The sequence below is a fragment of the Haematobia irritans genome, chromosome 4 (assembly GCF_050003625.1).
Source record: "Haematobia irritans isolate KBUSLIRL chromosome 4, ASM5000362v1, whole genome shotgun sequence".
Lineage (NCBI taxonomy): Eukaryota > Metazoa > Arthropoda > Insecta > Diptera > Muscidae > Haematobia > Haematobia irritans.
The window spans coordinates 179,679,938-179,698,077 of NC_134400.1; the positions used below are offsets into that span (position 1 = coordinate 179,679,938).

The 18,140-nt window shown below is 33.9% G+C and overlaps 1 protein-coding gene across 9 annotated transcripts in view; it reads right to left on the bottom strand.

Moving 5' to 3' along the window:
* The window catches only part of LOC142232789 (uncharacterized), a 288,220-nt gene that overhangs the window by 58,497 nt on the left and 211,583 nt on the right, over positions 1–18,140 (bottom strand). For 8 of the 9 annotated variants that reach the window (XM_075303464.1, XM_075303462.1, XM_075303463.1 and 5 more), the window contains one exon: positions 14,800–15,107. The exons of the other annotated variant lie outside the window; for it this stretch is intronic. The gene's annotated coding sequence lies outside the window, so the exon portion shown is untranslated. The remainder of the gene's footprint in view (positions 1–14,799; positions 15,108–18,140) is intronic. 9 annotated transcript variants of the gene reach the window in all.

Sequence of the window (18,140 nt, forward strand, 5' to 3'; positions counted from 1 at the left end):
GTTGGTTTGGCCGTAAGTTCGCCCAGGCCGAATCTTATGTACCCTCAACCATGGATTGCATAGAAACTTGTACTAAAGACTGTCATCTACAATCGAATTACTTGGGTTGCGGTAACACTTGCCGATGGCAAGGTATCTTAAAACTTCTTAACACCGTCTTCTCAATTGTAAGTTAGTCCATACGGGGTATATATTAAACATAAAAGGCCGAGTAAATACGTAAATAATTCATTTTGACAACATTTTCTATAGAAATAAAATTTTAACAAAATTTCCTATAGAAATAAAATTTTGACAAAATTTTCTATAGAAATAAAATTTGACAAAATTTTCTATAAAAATACAATTTTGACAAAATTTTCTATAGTAATAAAATTTTGACAACATTTTCTATAGAAATCAAATTTGATAAAATTTTCCATAAAAATACAATTTTGACAAAATTTTCTACAGAAATAAAATCTTGACAAAATTTTCTATAGTAGTAAAATTTTGACAAAATGAAAAAAAGGAGAGAGATTAGATAGAATCGTTAAATTATTTGTCATAAAATGTGATAAATTTGCTCTAAAAGAAAATACTTTCTTAAGGTATGGTCACACTAGGCAAATCTTTGACCAAAATGGGTGCCAAACATTTTACCAAAAGCATTTTCGAAATATCTGGATATCATTTTGGGAAAATACTGCTATCGTGATGTTATAGTTCAAATATGAGCTAGTTTGACTGTGAATGAATGAAAAAAAAATATTTCTGTCAAATATTTGCCCAGTGTGACCACAACGTAAGAAAGAGGAAATTTCGCTCCGGAGGAAAGTATTTATACCCTGCGCCACACTGTGGAACAGGGTATTATAAGTTAGTGCATATGTTTGCAACACCCAGAAGGAGACGAGATAGACACATGGTGTCTTTGGCAAAAATGCTCAGGGTGGGCTCTTGAGTCGATATAGCCATGTCCGTCTGTCCGTGAACACATTTTTGTAATCAAAGTCTAGGTCGCAGTTTTAGCCCAATCGACTTCAAATTTGGCACAAGTATGTGTTTTGGTTCAGAATAGATTTCTATTGATTTTGGAAGAAATCGGTTCAGATTTAGATATAGCTCCCATATATATATTTTGCACGATATGGACTTATATGGCCCCAGAAGCCAGAGTTTTACCCTAATTTTCTTAAAATTTTGCACAAGAAGAACAATTAGTACTATAGTCAAGTCCAAGTGCCAAATTTTATAGAAATCGGTTCAATTTAGATATAGCTCCCATATATATCTTTCGCCCGATATGCATTAGCGTAGCTAGACAATTTTCCTAGGGGGGGGGGGGCTATAGCCCCCCTAGCTAAAAATGTATGGACTGAACTTATAGGTTCAATTAATGTTTTATTTCATAAAATTTAATAAAAAATTAGACATCAAAATAACTCGTCAATTAATTTATAATAAAGCAACTAAAAGTAGTTCCACACTTTTCCCAGCAAAAAAATTGTGAGTTGTTCTAAAGTACTTCCAAAAATGTCCTCAATTATTTTAACTACACAGGAAGTTTTTTTTACTTGATTTTTTTCATATTTTAATGTGTAATTTTTTGTTTTCTTTTTTTTCAAATAGTTTAAAAAAAGAGTAAGAATAAATAAATTGGTACAAATTATTCAAATTTTGCCACAAAACTGCTAAATCCATAATAGAAAAATCGATAATTTTGGAAATTGTTCGAGGAAAAACTTTTCAAACAAGCGTCAGAATGCATTAAAATCATAAAAACAATATAAAAATTATTTATTTAGGAAAATATCACAAAATTTTTTAATTCACATTCAAAACACTGAATTCGGATCTCACATTAAGAAGTGATGCAAATTCATTGCAACGGCTGTTGAAACGGTGGACATTTGTCCCATGACAAGCTCATATTACATTCATTGCTTCTCCGCCAATTTTGCACCACTTCTAGACCAAAAAGAACATTTTCACTACTTTTTTGGCGACGCTTTTTCGCAGCATTATTAAGATATTAATTTATGAAAAAATAGTTTTAATATCAATTACTATTTGTTTAATTAAATTGACTAAACTAAATCAATCATAAGTTCAACCACAGCTTTATTTCATAAATATCTGACTTGAAACATTGCCATCGGCAACTGCTACCACAACGCAAGTAATTCGATTGTTCATGAAAGTCTTTAGCGGAACTTTGTGCGATTGTATATACTTGTATAAATTAAAAAAAAAAACTATTGACATTTATTGAAAAATGGAAAATCATAAATAGAGTTTCAAATTCTGGGGGGGTAAAATTTTTCTGGGGGGGTCTAAGCCCCCTCCCCAGAGGCCTTCCTACGCTTATGCCGATATGGACTAATACGGCCCCAGAAGCCAGAGTTTTACCCCAATTTGGTTGAAATTTTGCACTAGGTGTACAATTAGTAGTGTAGTCAAGTGTACCAAATTTTTATTGAAATCGGTTCAGATTTAGATATAGCTCCCATATATATCGTTCGGCCAATTTACACTCATATGACCACAGTGGCCAATCTTTTACTCCGATTTAATTGAAATTTTGCACAGGGAGTAGAATTAGCATTGTATCTATGCGTGCCAAATTTGGTTGAAATCGGTTCAGATTTAGATATAGCTCCCAAATATCTTTCCCCCGATTTACACTCATATGACCACAGAGGCCAATTTTTTACTCCGATTTAGTTGAAATTTTGCACAGGGAGTATAATTAGCATTGTAGCTATGCGTGCCAAAATTTATTGAAATCGGTTCAAATTTAGATATATCTCCCATATATAGCTTTCGCTCGATTTACACTCATATGACCACAGAGGCCAATTTTTAACTCCGATTTAGTTGAAATTTTGCACAGGGAGGAGAATTAGCATTGTTGCTATGCGTGCCAAATTTGGTTGCAATCGGTTCAGATTTAGATATAGCTCCAATATATAGCTTTCGGCCAATTTACACTCATATGACCACAGAGACCAATTTTTTGGTCCGATTTAGTTGAAATTTTGCACAGGGAGTAGAATTAGCATTATAGCTTTGCTTGCCAAATTTGGTTGAAATCGGTTCAGATTTAGATATATCTCCCATATACAGCTTTCGCCCGATTTACACTCATATGACCACAGAGGCCAATTTTTAACTCCGATTTAGTTGAAATTTTGCACAGGGAGTAGAATTACCATTGTTGCTATGCGTGCCAAATTTGGTTGCAATCGGTTCAGATTTAGATATAGCTCCCATATATAGCTTTCGCCCGATTTACACTCATATGACCACAGAGGCCAATTTTTAACTCCGATTTAGTTCCAATTTTGCACAGGGAGTAGAATAAGCATTGTTGCTATGCGTGCCAAATTTGGTTGAAATCGGTTCAGATTTAGATATAGCTATGATATATATGTTTTTCTGATTTCGACAAAAATGGTCAAAATACCAACATTTTTCTTGTAAAATCGCCACTGCTTAATCGAAAAGTTGTAAAAAGGACTCTAATTTTCCTAAACTTCTAATACATATATATCGAGCGATAAATCATAAGTAAACTTTTGTGAAATTTCCTTAAAATGTCTTCAGATTTAAATGTTTCCCATATATTTTTACTGTTATTATGTTCCTCCCTAGTGCATTAGCCGACTTAAATTTTGAGACTATATATTTGGTAGAAGTCTATCAAATTCTGTCCAGATCGAGTGATATTTAAACCTTTATATATAGCCCCCAACTCATTTGACGGATGTGATATGGTATCGGAAATTTAGATCTACAAAGTTGTGCAGGGTATAAAATAGTCGGCCCCGCCCGACTTTAGACATTCCTTACTTGTTTCAATTTGGAAAAATCAGAAGGTCGATTTTCAAAAATTTCTAAAAGCGATTACAGTCGAAGCTCGGTTTAACGAACGATATACTGTCAGACCCTTTCGTTATTTAGAAAAAATCTTTAAATCGAACGGGAATATAAAATGTTAACATTTATTGAATATCGTAGTTCTCTTTACCAGATGAGTAAAAATTCATAAATATTTTGCAAAATTAAACTACAGAGGCACTGGGGGCCTATATACACCCATGTCAATATTTGTGTGTGCACACTGAAAAAAATATTGTCGTGAAGCCAAAGATTTCATGTCTTTAAAATACGAATGCAAATTTTGCTTAGCATAAAAAACGCATTTCTCTAATACAAAGTTTTTTTCTTTGTCCAAAAGTCGATAAACTCTTCAATGAAATCGCATTGTCCTTATAATTAAGTGATTTGACTTAAAAATGGGTATCATAACACGAAAGAAAAAATTTTTGGGCTAAGGTCAACTTGACTTTAATAATTCTGAAAAGTTCTTTAAATTTAATGAAATTGTCTTTAAATTTGTTGTCTTTTTGCATCTTGACTACAAAGCAAAAAATCGTTCAAAAATAGGACATGTTTTTCAACACTTTATTTTAAAGACGTTTTTTACTTAAAACATAGCATAATTTCTACTGGAAGTCGAGTCTGAATTTTGAAAAAAAAGTTGTCGTTAACTCGTTTTTAAAGGACTTTAATAGCGTACGAAGAAAAAAAGCTGAAAAAGCGAAAAATTAAAATTTGCTTCCTAGAAGCAAGTACACAAAACATAAATTTAAAAGAGAATTGTGACTTAAAAGTATCCTTACTTGTATTCTCCGCTTCTTTGGCTCGGAATCAATACCAAATTTTTTAAAGTAAAGACAAAATCTTTGGAACCGAGTATGCTTTTTTTTCAGTGCAGGTAGTGTTCATAGTAACATCTTCCTAAAGCGTCCTACATACACCATTACTCTGCTGATCCTGTCGGCATAGATGTACTCTCAACGCTAGATTACCGTTTCGACCGAGCGGCAAAAAAGTTTTTCAGCGGAAGATTATCCCTCTCACTAATGATTTTGACATTCCTGTATATTTCATAGTTTATCTTGAGCTGTAAGGAGGAGGTTCCTTGCAGTTAGCTAAATATAGAATCGGGTACCACTCAATAATAAGTGAAAAATCCACCACCTGTTCAACTGGCGATCCTACGAAAATTTAGTGCATATTGCCACTAAGGGACCTATCACAGGACTAGTACCAGTGCCCCAGTTTGTCGCAGTTGTTAAATTTTCATATAATTTATTGATTGATCTATACTGTCTTGATTTTAAAATTTTATTGGATCTAGACATTTACCTATGGGTCAATATATTCCAAAAGTTTTTCTTTCTGGTGCAATTGGGATGATCAAAATAATACCGGTTCCTAAGGGTTTGTCCCAGACTGGTTCATGAGGACTTGTCTAGTCCAACTAATTTCTCCCAGTTCATGTACTTTGAAATGAGTTCAAGCCATGTCATGCAGTGTAAATTTACCCCCGTCAATGACAAACCCGTGTTAAAGTGACCGGTCCCTTCCATACGTTTCGACCAGAACTGGGACTGGTCTATACACACCAGGGCGTAGTCCTGTACCGGCTCTGGGGTAGATCCATTTCTCGTAGCGGAGCTGCCACTCTATCTAACCTAACTTAACCTAGCTACCCGGCCATTGAATATGTGTTTGTAAACATTTGATTGGGAATGCCTTACTTTGTGAAAATTTCCTAAGAATATAAGCCATTCTCACAACCATCAAATATTGCTGATTTTTTGGTGTTTATTTTCTTAAGATTAAAAGCATTTTCGTTAAATCGAACGTAAACTTTGTTCTACCGTTCGTTATTTAGAATACTCAATGTTGAGAATTTGGACGTTTGTTAAATTGGATTTTCGCTAAATGGGATATTCGTTAAACAGAGCTTCGACTGTACTTGAAATTTCGGCTTTTGTACATTTTCAAAAGGTCAAAATATTCCATGTTTTGAAAAAGTGAAAAAGGTCGAGGTAGACTTTTCTAATTTTAGCCAAATTTTGAAAATGTCAAGAGGCAGGAATTTTTGGATTCTTACAAATTCTCGAAACGTCAAAAAAGTCGACTTTTCTGAATTTTCAAAAAGTCTAACACCCAGAGAAGGATTATGACCAAATAACCATGTTTCGAGAGCAAAATGTTATTCTGGGACGAGGAACATATAACCATGTATATGTTTGCCGAGAAAACAAAATTTTTGCGAAAAAAATGTTCCATGGTCACCGTTCAAAAATAACGTTTTTTTTTCTTGAAACAGATTTGGGATGATAGGTTAAAAAGGTTAAAGTGGCAGCCCGATTAAGATTCAGGCTCACTTAGACTATTAAGTCCATTGTGGGATGATCATACTCCTTCTCTGCGTGAAAACTCGAAAAGTCGAATTTTTATTTCTGATGTCGTCCCCCAGTCCGGAAACCTTTCCCGTAAACGAAAGATGCTCGCATTTCTGGGGTAGAATGTGAACAATGTGTAGATCAATTTCATTCAACTCGAACGGTAAAAAATCATTACACATTTCTCGATAGCGCAATTCATTCACCATAACTATCAAATCAAATGCCAGGCGATTGAAAATAATACCTCAGGTTGGAAAACAAGACAGAGATTCAATGTAAAGCCGCCCACTGTGACTTACATCTGTAACTCAGTTTCAATTGAAACCTTCAACTGATTTTCTCATATTTCTTCCAATTTTTCTATAATGATTATGTGTGGGTGTGGATAAAATTAAAAATACCTTTAAAATTTAGTCCAATAATGGGAGACCATATCCAACCCTTTTCTTCATATCCTAAGGACATATGTACATACATGTGTCACTGCAAAAATTAGTCGAACCTGTAAATTAACACAAAATCGTGATTGACATCCATCTAAGCTGAATTTCATGAGCTCCAGAGAAATCGTCAAATATTTCCATGGCAATTCCATTGTGAACATCTTCATTAGCATTTTCAGAATGAGAGTGTCGAGAACATAAACAAATGTTGGCTAATGCTGATGATCAATTCATATGTGATTCTATGCGAATAGAAGAATTTTCCCTTCCCTTAGTTAAGGATTCCCTTTTGTGATACTTCGCTCACTGACAGTTAAATGGAAATGAATGGATTTTTATATTGATTCTAGTTCAGGGGATGAGTATCAGCCATGGCAATTGTGAGCCTTAGAAAGTGAATGAAAACTTTTTGAATATTCAAAGCACGTTAATGTCATTTTAAACATTTCAATAATCCTTGGTAAATATGCGCATATGAATCTATTACACTTAGGGGAATGTTTTCTATAGAAATAATGGTTTTTACTGAAGAACAACAAAAAATGACAAAATATCTGGACAAATTTCTAAGGTATTGTAAGATTATGGGAATGTAGAAGATATCTTGGGCGGTTCAATACAACTCGAAAGAGATTGAAAAGTCCTAGGTCTACAATAATAATGCATTCGGGTTTTGTTTGAAGACCCTCCCGCCCTCCTGACGATCCATGTACAGTTGTAATAAGTCGGCAAATACACAGAAAAAAATGTCGTAGTTAAACTAACGCTAAATTTAACTTATTTTTATTGGAAAAAACTTATTTTTATTGGAAAAAAATTTTCCACAGCTTAATGAAATCTTACTTTTTTTAAGTATGTTTCAAAAATTTTATGAACTAAACGTGAGTATACAGTTCAATGACCGTACACATAAGTTCAATATGAACTAATACAAATGAACATTTTTGTACGATTCCCAAAAATAGTAAAAACAAGTATATACAGCACTAAGTTCGGACGAGCCGAATCTTAAATACCCACCACCATGAACCAAATATTAGGGTTTGCTTTGAAATTTCAGGAGGGCTTGAGGACACTCCCCGAAGATAAATTTAAAGATTTCACCTATGAGGACTATATCAGATTCTGGATTTATAAGAACCATTTTTTTTTTGAGTTTTAGAGGAATCATTAACATCTCTTGTAAGTGTGCAAGAAAATTATAAAATAACGTCTTTATTTGAAATCTTAAATCTGTAGAAGTAAAATCTGGAAATTTTATATTGAGTTTCTAGCAATATTCATGATCAGTGTGCCTTCTACACCCTCAAGAAGTGAAGTCGGTCTATATGGAGGCATTACCAAATGGACCGATAAAAACTTAATCCGATACACGTTTTTGTGAGCCTAAAATGCCGGAATATTTACAATTTCAGGCAAGTCAGATAAAAACTATGATTTCTAGAAACCCAAGGAGTTAAATCGGGAGATCGTTCTTATGGGGGCTATACTAAAATATGGACCGATACTCACCGTTTTCGGCACACCTCTTTATGACCCGAAAATACCTCTAGATTTCCAATTTCAGGCAAATAGGATAAAAACTTCGGATTCTAGAAGCCCAAGAAGTAAAATCGGGAAATCGGTCTATATAGGGGCTATACCAAAATATGGACCGATACTCACCATTTTCAGCACACCTCTTTATGGTCCTAAAATACCTAGATTTCCAATTTCAGGTAAATTGAATAAAAACTGCGGTTTCTATAACCCCAAGAAGTAAAATCGGGAGATCGGTCTATGTGGGGGCTATACCAAAACATGGACCGATACTCGCCATTTTTGACACACCTCTTTATGGTCATAAAATACCTCTAGATTTCAAATTTCAGGCAAATGGGATAAAAACTACGATTTCTATAAGCCCAAGACCCCAAATCGGGAGGTCGGTTTATATGGGGACTATATCAAAACCTGGACCGATATAGCCCATTTTCGAACTTGACCTGCCTGCAGACAAAATACGAGTTCGTGCAAAATTTCAGCACGATTGCTTCATTATTGAAGACTGTAGCGTGATTACAACAGACAGACAGACGGACATCGTTATATCGTCTTAGAATTTCTCCCTGATCAAGAATATATATACTTTATATAGTCGGAAATCGATATTTCGATGTGTTACAAAGGGAATGACAAACTTATTATACCCCCGTCACCATTCTATGGTGATGGGTATAATGAACTACTGTATGGTTAAAATGGTCATGATTTGGCGTCAATGATTTTCATCTTTACTTTTAGTTAATTTTTTTCTTCTTGAACTGCTGAAATGTTGACAAAATTTTCTAAAGAAATAACATTTTGACAAAATTTTCTATAGAAATAAAATTTTGAAAAAATTTTCTAAACAAAAAAAGTGAGAAAATTTTCAATAGAAATAAAATTAAAAAAAAAAATTCTATAGAAATAAAATTTTGAAAAAAATTTTCTATAGAAATAAAATTTTGAAAAAAAACTTTATATAGAAATAAAATTTTTAAAAAAATTTTCTATAGAAATAAAAATTTGACAAGATTTGTTATAGAAATAAAATTTTGGCAAAATTATCTAAACAAAAAAAAAATTGAGAACATTTTCAATAGAAATAAAATTTTGAAAAAAAATTTACGTAAATAATTCAGTTTGACAACATTTTCTATAGAAATAAAATTTTGTCAAAATTTTCTATAGAAATGAAATTTTAACAAAATTTTCTATAGAAATAAAATTTTGACAAAATTTTCTATAGAAATAAAATTTTGACAAAGATTTTTTGTTCGGTGGCTTTTGATAGAATTTCCTCCAAATTTTGGTGCATTATTTGTGACTCGAGTGGCAACCGTGACTGTGATTCAAAAAAAAAAAAAATTGTTTAATTTTCTGACAACTTGGATATTCCCTCATTTTCATTGTTACTCACTTCCACGGGATTCACTTAGTTCACTTACGTACATGAAAATATATGAACAAATCCAACATATCGATACACAATCGCACTGTGTATATGTGTGTAGGTGAAAGTGCCCATTGCTATAGTGGCTCTATTACCGCAATCAAATGAAACAATAAATTTCAATTTAAATTTAAAAATAAACACATGTAGCCGGAAACGCACATACGGATATACTCATTTTTTAATGACAAAAAAATTTCGAAAAGGATTTTGTTTTAAAGTTTGCACACTGAAAAAATAGTGATCTAATTTGAAAGATTATGCAATTTAAATTTTAAGATATAGAATTAACGCAATATTAAGGGAAAATTTCTTTAAAATAAAGAAATTTTAATTCAAATATAACGATCTTTAATAAAGTTCATTATATTTGTTTTAAAAATATTTTTCTTTAAATTTAGGACACGAGTCTTTGAAATTTGAGTTTTTATACCCACCACCATAGAATGGTTACGGGGGTATAATAAGTTTGTCATTCCGTTTGTCGCACATCGAAATATCGATTTCCGACTATATAAAGTATATATATTCTTGATCAGGGAGAAATTCTAAGACGATACAACGATGTCCGTCTGTTCGTCTGTCTGTCTGTCTGTCTGTCTGTCTGTTGTAATAACGCTACAGTCTTCAATAATGAAGCAATCGTGCTGAAATTTTGCACAAACTCGTCTTTTGTCTGCAGGCAGGTCAAGTTCGAAGATGGGCTATATCGGTCCAGGTTTTGATATAGTCCCCATATAAACCGACCTCCCGATTTGGGGTCTTGGGCTTATAGAAATCGAAGTTTTTATCCAATTTGCCTGAAATTTGAAATCTAGAGGCATTTTATGACCATAAAGAGGTGTGCCAAAAATGATGAGTATCGGTCCATGGTTTGGTATAGCCCTCATATAGACCGATCTCCCGATTTTACTTCTTGGGCTTATAGAAACCGCAGTTTTTATTTAATTTACCTGAAATTGGAAATCTAGAGGTATTGTAGGACCACAAATACGTGTGCCAAAAATTGTGAGTATCGGTCCATGTTTTGGTATGGTCCCCATATAAACCGACCTGCCGATTTGGGGTCTTGGGCTTATAGAAATCGTAGTTTTTATCCAGTTTGTCTGAAATTGGAAATCTAGAGGTATTTTAGGACCATAAAGAGGTGTGCCGAAAATGGCGAGTATCGGTCCATGTTTTGGTATAGCCCCCACATAGACCGATCTCCCGATTTTACTTCTTGGGGTTATAGAAACCGCAGTTTTTATTCAATTTACCTGAAATTGGAAATCTAGGTATTTTAGGACCATAAAGAGGTGTGCTGAAAATGGTGAGTATCGGTCCATATTTTGGTATAGCCCCCATATAGACCGATTTCCCGATTTTACTTCTTGTGCTTCTAGAATCCGAAGTTTTTATCCTATTTGCCTGAAAGTGGAAATCTAGAGGTATTTTCGGGTCATAAAGAGGTGTGCCGAAAACGGTGAGTATCGGTCCATATTTTAGTATAGCCCCCATAAGAACGATCTCCCGATTTTACTCCTTGGGTTTCTAGAAACCGTAATTTTTATACGATTTGCCTGAAATTGTAAATATTCTGGTATTTTAGGCTCACAAAAGCGTGTATCGGATTAAGTTTTTATCGGTCCATTTGGTAATGACTCCATATAGACCGACTTCGCTTCTTGAGGGTGTAGAAGGCTCACTGCATCATGAAAATTGCTTGAAACTCAATGTAAAATTTCCAGATTTTACTTCTACAGATTTAAGATTTCAAATCAAGACGTTATTTTATAATTTTCTTGCACACTTACAAGAGATGTTAATGATTCCTCTAAAACTCAAACAAAACTGGTTCTTATAAATCCAGAATCTGATATAGTCCTCATAGGTGAAATCTTTAAATTTATCTTCGGGAAGTGTCCTCAAGTCCTCAAGCCCTCCTGAAATTTAAAAGGAAACCCTAATATTTGGTTCTTGGGTATTTAAGATTCGGCCCGGCCGAACTTAATGCTGTATTTACTTGTTTCTTCTTCTGTTATCACAACAAATCGAATCGTTCTAAGAGTAAGTCGACATTTTCTGACCAAGAAAAATTAATAAAATAGCGGAGAGCACTAAACATTTATGAAGAGATTTAAGGAATTAATTATTAGGGATAAAAAAAAACAAGTATGCACGGCCGTAAGATCGGCCAGGCCGAAGCTTATGTACCCTCCACCATGGATTGCGTAGAAACTTCTTCTAAACACTGCCATCCACAATCGAATTACTTAAGTTGCGGTAGCGCTTGCCGATGGCAAGGTATCTTAAAACCTCCTAACACCGTCTTCTAAATTGTATGTAAGTCCATACGTGGTTATATTAAATCAAAAAAGATCGATCAAATACGTATATAATTCAGTTTGACAAAATTTTCTATAGACATAAAAATATTTTAATAAAATTTTCTATAGAAAGAAAATTTTGATAAAATTTTCTACAGAAATAAAATTTTAACAAACTTTTCTATAGAAATAAAATTTTAACAAAATTTTCTATAGAAATAAAATTTTGACTAAATTTTCTATAGAAATAAAATTTGGACAAGATTTTCTATAGAAATAAAATTTTTACAAAAATTTTCTATAGAAATAAAATTTTGACAACATTTTCGATAGAAGTAAAATTTGGAAAAAAATCTATAGAAATAAAATTTGGAAAAAATTTTCTATAGAAATAAAATTTTGACAAAATCTTCTATAGAAATAAAATTTTGACAAAATTTTCTATAGAAATAAAATTTTGACTAAATTTTCTATAGAAATAAAATTTTGACAAGATTTTCTATAGATATACAATTTTAACAAAAATTTTCTATAGAAATAAAATTTTAACAAAATTTTCTATAGGAATAAAATTTTGGTAGATTATTTTTGGCTCGAGTGGCAACCATTATTATGAACCCATATCATATGCTGACACCACGTACCAAATTTCAACCGGATCGGATGAAATTTGCTTCTCTTAGAGGCTCCGCAAGCCAAATCTGGGGATCGATTTATATGGGGGCTATATATAATTATGGACCGACAACACCATGTGCCAAATTTCAGCCGGATCGGATGAAATTCGGTTTTCTTAGAGGCTCCGCAAGCCAAATCGGGGGATCGGTTTATATGGGGGCTATATGTAATTATGGACCGATATGGACCAATTTCTGCATGGTTGTTAGAGACCATATACTAACACCATGTACCAAATTTCAGTCGGATCGAATGGCCCATTTGCAATACCATCCGACCTACATCAATAACAACTATTTGTGCCAAGTTTCAAGTCGATAGCTTATTTCGTTCGAAAGTTAGCGTGATTTCAACAGACGGACGGACGTACAGGCTCAGATGGACTCAGAATTTCCCCACGACCCAGAATATATATACTTTATGGGGTCTTAGAGCAATATTTCGATGTGTTACAAACGGAATGACAAAGTTAATATACCCCCATCCTATGGTGGAGGGTATAAAAAACAAATATGCTTAGGGTGAAACATTAAATGTTTCCACAGTACAAACAATTTTTTGTTTGAACAAATTCTGAAAATATATATGAAGCAGAATTTGGTTGGAAGTATATGTTACACATGCCATTTTTGAGGGTGTATAACATTCTACAACCATGGAATGTGGGTAGAAAAACCAGCTTCTTGAGAGGTGAGAAGAATTTGGGTTGGGCATTGTGTACAATGCGTTGAGACCCAGGGGAGGCACGATAGTTTTAGATTTTCATCGTGATTTATAATATACCTTATATGGTCTGTAATTCCATATCATATCGAAAATAAATTGAAAGGTTTACTTATTTACATTACACTGAAAAAAAAAATATTGTCGTGAGACCAAACATTTCATGTCCTTAAAATACGAATGCGTTTTTTTTGCTTAGCATAGAAGACACATTTATATAAAGCTTTTTTACCTTGATTCGACTTAAAAATGATTATCAAACATGTTGTTTGACTAAGGTCAACTTGTCTTTCATAATTGTGAAAAATTCTTTAATATTAACGAAATTAATGAAAATTCGTTTAAAAATAGGACATTTCCTTTAACACTTAATTTTAAAGACGTTTTTAACTTGAAATATAGCATAATTTCTACTTGACGTCGTATCTGAATTTGGAAATTAATGTTATCATTAAAATGTTTATAAAGAACTTTGATAGCACATGAATAAAAAAGATGAAAAACGTATAAATTAAAATTTGTTTCCCAGAGGCAAGTACGTAAAGCCTAAATACAAGAGAGGATTGTGTCTTAAATGTATCCTTACTTCAATTTAGAGGTGTGCACGTGACACGAAATTGTCGTGACTCACGAAAATTTTCGTGATTCGTGCGTGAGTCACGCTCATGCAACAGCGTGAGTGTGCGTGAGCGTGATTAACAAAACAAAATGTCGTGCGTGAGCGTGAGTCACGAAAATAATATCTTCGTGAGTGTGCTTGAGTAACGAATTACACTCACGACACATAAAACGCTCACCAACATAAAACGCTTAAGAGTTAAATTCAATTACAATTCTAGTGACACTGAGATGTTAAGAGTTTAATAACACTCTCGATTTTAATAATGCTCATGTTTTCAGACACTTCGATAAGGTAAATTAATTATAAAATTATTCGTGAGTCACGATATTTTTCGTGATTCACGGTATTTTTTGTGAGTCACGTGCGTGAGTGTGCGTGAATACAAATTTTCTTTTCGTGAGTGTGCGTGAGCGTGAGCGTGAGTCCTACCAAAAAATATGGTGCGTGAGAGTGCGTGAGTATGATTTTTCTGTCGTGAGTGTGCGAGAGCGTGAGTAAACTATAACTCACGTGCACACCTCTACTTCAATTCACCGCATAAAGAACGATTGGTATTTTAATCTGACAGTTTACAAATGAAGAATCAACTTTCTATCTTCAATTGACTGGAATCAGAATATGTTGACGTACATATGTATAGGTAGCAAAAGTATTTTTCTAATGAAAATAATTTAAAAGAAAAGCATGTTTGGACCCTCATCAAAGAATCCTTTTGATTTCAATCGTACGCGAATAAGGAATTATTTAAAGAATGCTTAGACAGCCCTACACTGTAAGAGCAACTTTGTTCGTGCTTACATACCTTCTTGTGGGTGTATTCTATAGTTTGGTCTTCCTTTCTTTTCTTCTCTCTTGCGCGCTCTCTCTCGCTCTCTTTATAATTCTAATTAAATTGAATTTTCCATTAAATTTCCAACTTTATTTAATCATAAATGGGATGGTTTGATTTGGTTTCCCTCTAGCCACAGCACGTCTTTGGCTCTTTGTCCATCAACAAATTTTTGTAGAAATCGATGATGTGTGTGATTCCTGTGATGATGATTTTCAAGAATTTCTTTTGAGTGATTGATCCTTATTGTCGTTGTTGTTGTATATGAATGAATCGTCTACCTGTAAGAACAAAATGGGGAAAGAGAGCGAAACAACTTATATTAGTGAGGAATTTCCATTTCACAAAGCATCGTTATTATAAATTTATTAAAATGAAAACATTTGTGCTCTTTGATTTGAGATATTTTTCTCTGATATGTTTGTCATAATTTCATAATTTGATGTTTTCTTAAATTTCGATTCTTTTACGCTTCATTAGATTTTTGATTTATTGATAGCTGATGAAGATTAATGCTTTATTGTAGAAATTAGAGAAATCTGATTTAATATCTTCAATATGATGTACAAACACACACTCACATGCACACACACCCTCTCACACCCATCTCTCTATGCCAGAAGTTATTTATAATTGGGTGCAGATTATCTATGGGGTATCGGAGAAATTAAAACACGTGTCTCAAGCTGCTACCACTTGCTATTAATTCGTAGAATTGGCCAACATATTTTCAAGAAAAATACTAATGATTTGAAGGTAGCTATAAGTGATTTTAAATTAGAATAAATGGTTTTGATACCAACATTAAGCATTTGTATGATCTCTTTGCTCATCAAATCCAAAAACCATGGAAGTATTGAAACGAATATTGGTAATAGGGTTACGAATGTCGAATATCGATTTTTAGGCTAATGGAATTTTTGTCAAAGATAATCGAAAAGTCAAAGTCGATATTTTGACAATCTTCAATTTTGCAATTTTTGAAAATCGATTCCAATTGACAAAAATCAAATTATCCACTATTATTGAAAAGTCGAAATGTCGACATTGGATTAAAAAGGGGATTTGATTCAAATAGTTCTATGGTAAATGTGAGAGTATCAGTTGGCTGATAAATATCATTTCTAAAGCACTGGTCTAAGAGTTCTCAGATTTACTCCAGTGCCTGTCGATTTCAATGTCTACAAGTTTACAAAAGCATTTTGATCTATTGCATTCAGAAATAAAGTTATGCATTATGGAATTCAAGTGTGATTGCTTTATATGTATCAGGAAAAGCACAAGAGGCTATTGTTAGAGCCCTCCAGGATTTAAATATAAATAAATTTATTGCTTTTGATACCATTGCCCGTTATCGTAATACTGCCAGTGTGGCATCAAGTCCAAAAAGTTGACGAAAAACGGTAGCAATGATCCGAAAGGTGGGAACCGTCATATGTAGAAGCTTTAAATGTAACTGCTAGGAAGATATAGGATATATATAGATATAGGTTCATCTAACCAGCTACGTTGAAAAGTTCTATATTTGGTTCATGGTGGCCGAGCCGATCTTAATGACGTAGATAATTGTTTTTTATACCCTGCGCCACACTGTGGAACAGGGTATTATAAGTTAGTGCATATGTTTGTAACACCCAGAAGGAGACGAGATAGACACATGGTGTCTTTGGCAATAATGCTCAGGGTGGGTCCCTGAGTCGATATAACCATGTCCGTCTGTCCGTCCGTCTGTGAACACATTTTTGTGATCAAAGTCTAGGTGGCAATTTAAGTCCAATCGCCTTCAAATTTGGCACATGTTCCTAATTTGGGTCAGAATAGAACCCTATTGATTTTGGAAGAAATCGGTTCAGATTCAGATTTAGCTCCCATATATATATCATTCGCCCGATATGCACTAATATGGACCCAGCAGCCAGAGTTTTATACCGATTTGCTTGAAATTTTGTACAAATATAACACTTAGTAGTATAGTCAAGTTTGCAAAATTTGATTGAAATCGGTTCAGATTTAGATATGGCTCCCAGATATATCTTTCGCCCGATATGGACTAATATGGTCCTAAAAGCCAGAGTTTTGGCCCAATTTGGTTGAAATTTTGCACTAGGAGTACAATTAGTAATGTAGTCATGTGTGCCAAATTTGATTGAAATCGGTTTAAATTTAGATATAGCTCCCATATATACTTCGAATACATATATATCGAGCGATAAATCATAAATAAACTTTTGCGAAGTTTCCTTAAAATTGCTTCAGATTTAAATGTTTCCCATATTTTTTTACTAGCATTGTGTTCCACCCTAGTGCATTAGCCGACTAAAATTTTGAGCCTATAGATTTTGTAGAAGTCTATCAAATTCTGTCCAGATCGAGTGATATTTAAATGTATGTATTTGGGACAAACCTTTATAAATAGCCCCCAACACATTTGACGGATGTGATATGGTATCGAAAATTTAGATCTACAAAGTGGTGCAGGGTATAATATAGTCGGCCCCGCCCGACTTTAGACTTTCCTTACTTGTTATACCCTCCACCATAGGATGGGGGGTATATTAACTTTGTCATTCCGTTTGTAACACATCGAAATATTGCTTTAAGACCCCATAAAGTATATATATTCTGGGTCGTGGTGAAATTCTGAGTCGATCTGAGCATGTCCGTCCGTCTGTTGAAATCACGCTAACTTCCGAACGAAACAAGCTACCGACTTGAAACTTGGCACAAGTAGTTGTAATTGATGTAGGTCGGACGGTATTGCAAATGGGCCATATCGGTCCACTTTTACGTATAGCCCCTATATAAACGGACCCCCAAATTTGGCTTGCGAGGCCTCTAAGAGAAGCAAATTTCATCCGATCCGTCTGAAATTTGGTACATTGTGTTAGTATATGGTCTCTAACAACCATGCAAAAACTGGTCCATATCGGTTCATAATTATATATAGCCCCCATATAAACCGATCCCCCGATTTGGCTTTAAGAGCCTCTAAGAGAAACAATTTTCATCGGATCCGGCTGAAATTTGGTACATAGTGTAAGTATATGGTCTCTAATAACCATGCAAAAATTGGTTCACATCGGCCCATAATTATATATAGCCCCCATATAAACCTATCCCCCGATTTGGCTTGCGGAGCCTCTAAGAGAAGCAAATTTCATCCGATCCGGCTGAAACTTGGTACATGGTGTTAGTATATGGTCTCTAACAACAATGCAAAAATTGGTCCATATCGGTCCAAAATTATATATAGCCCCCATATAAACCGATCACCAGATTTGACCTCCGGAGCCTCTTGGAAGACCAAAATTCAA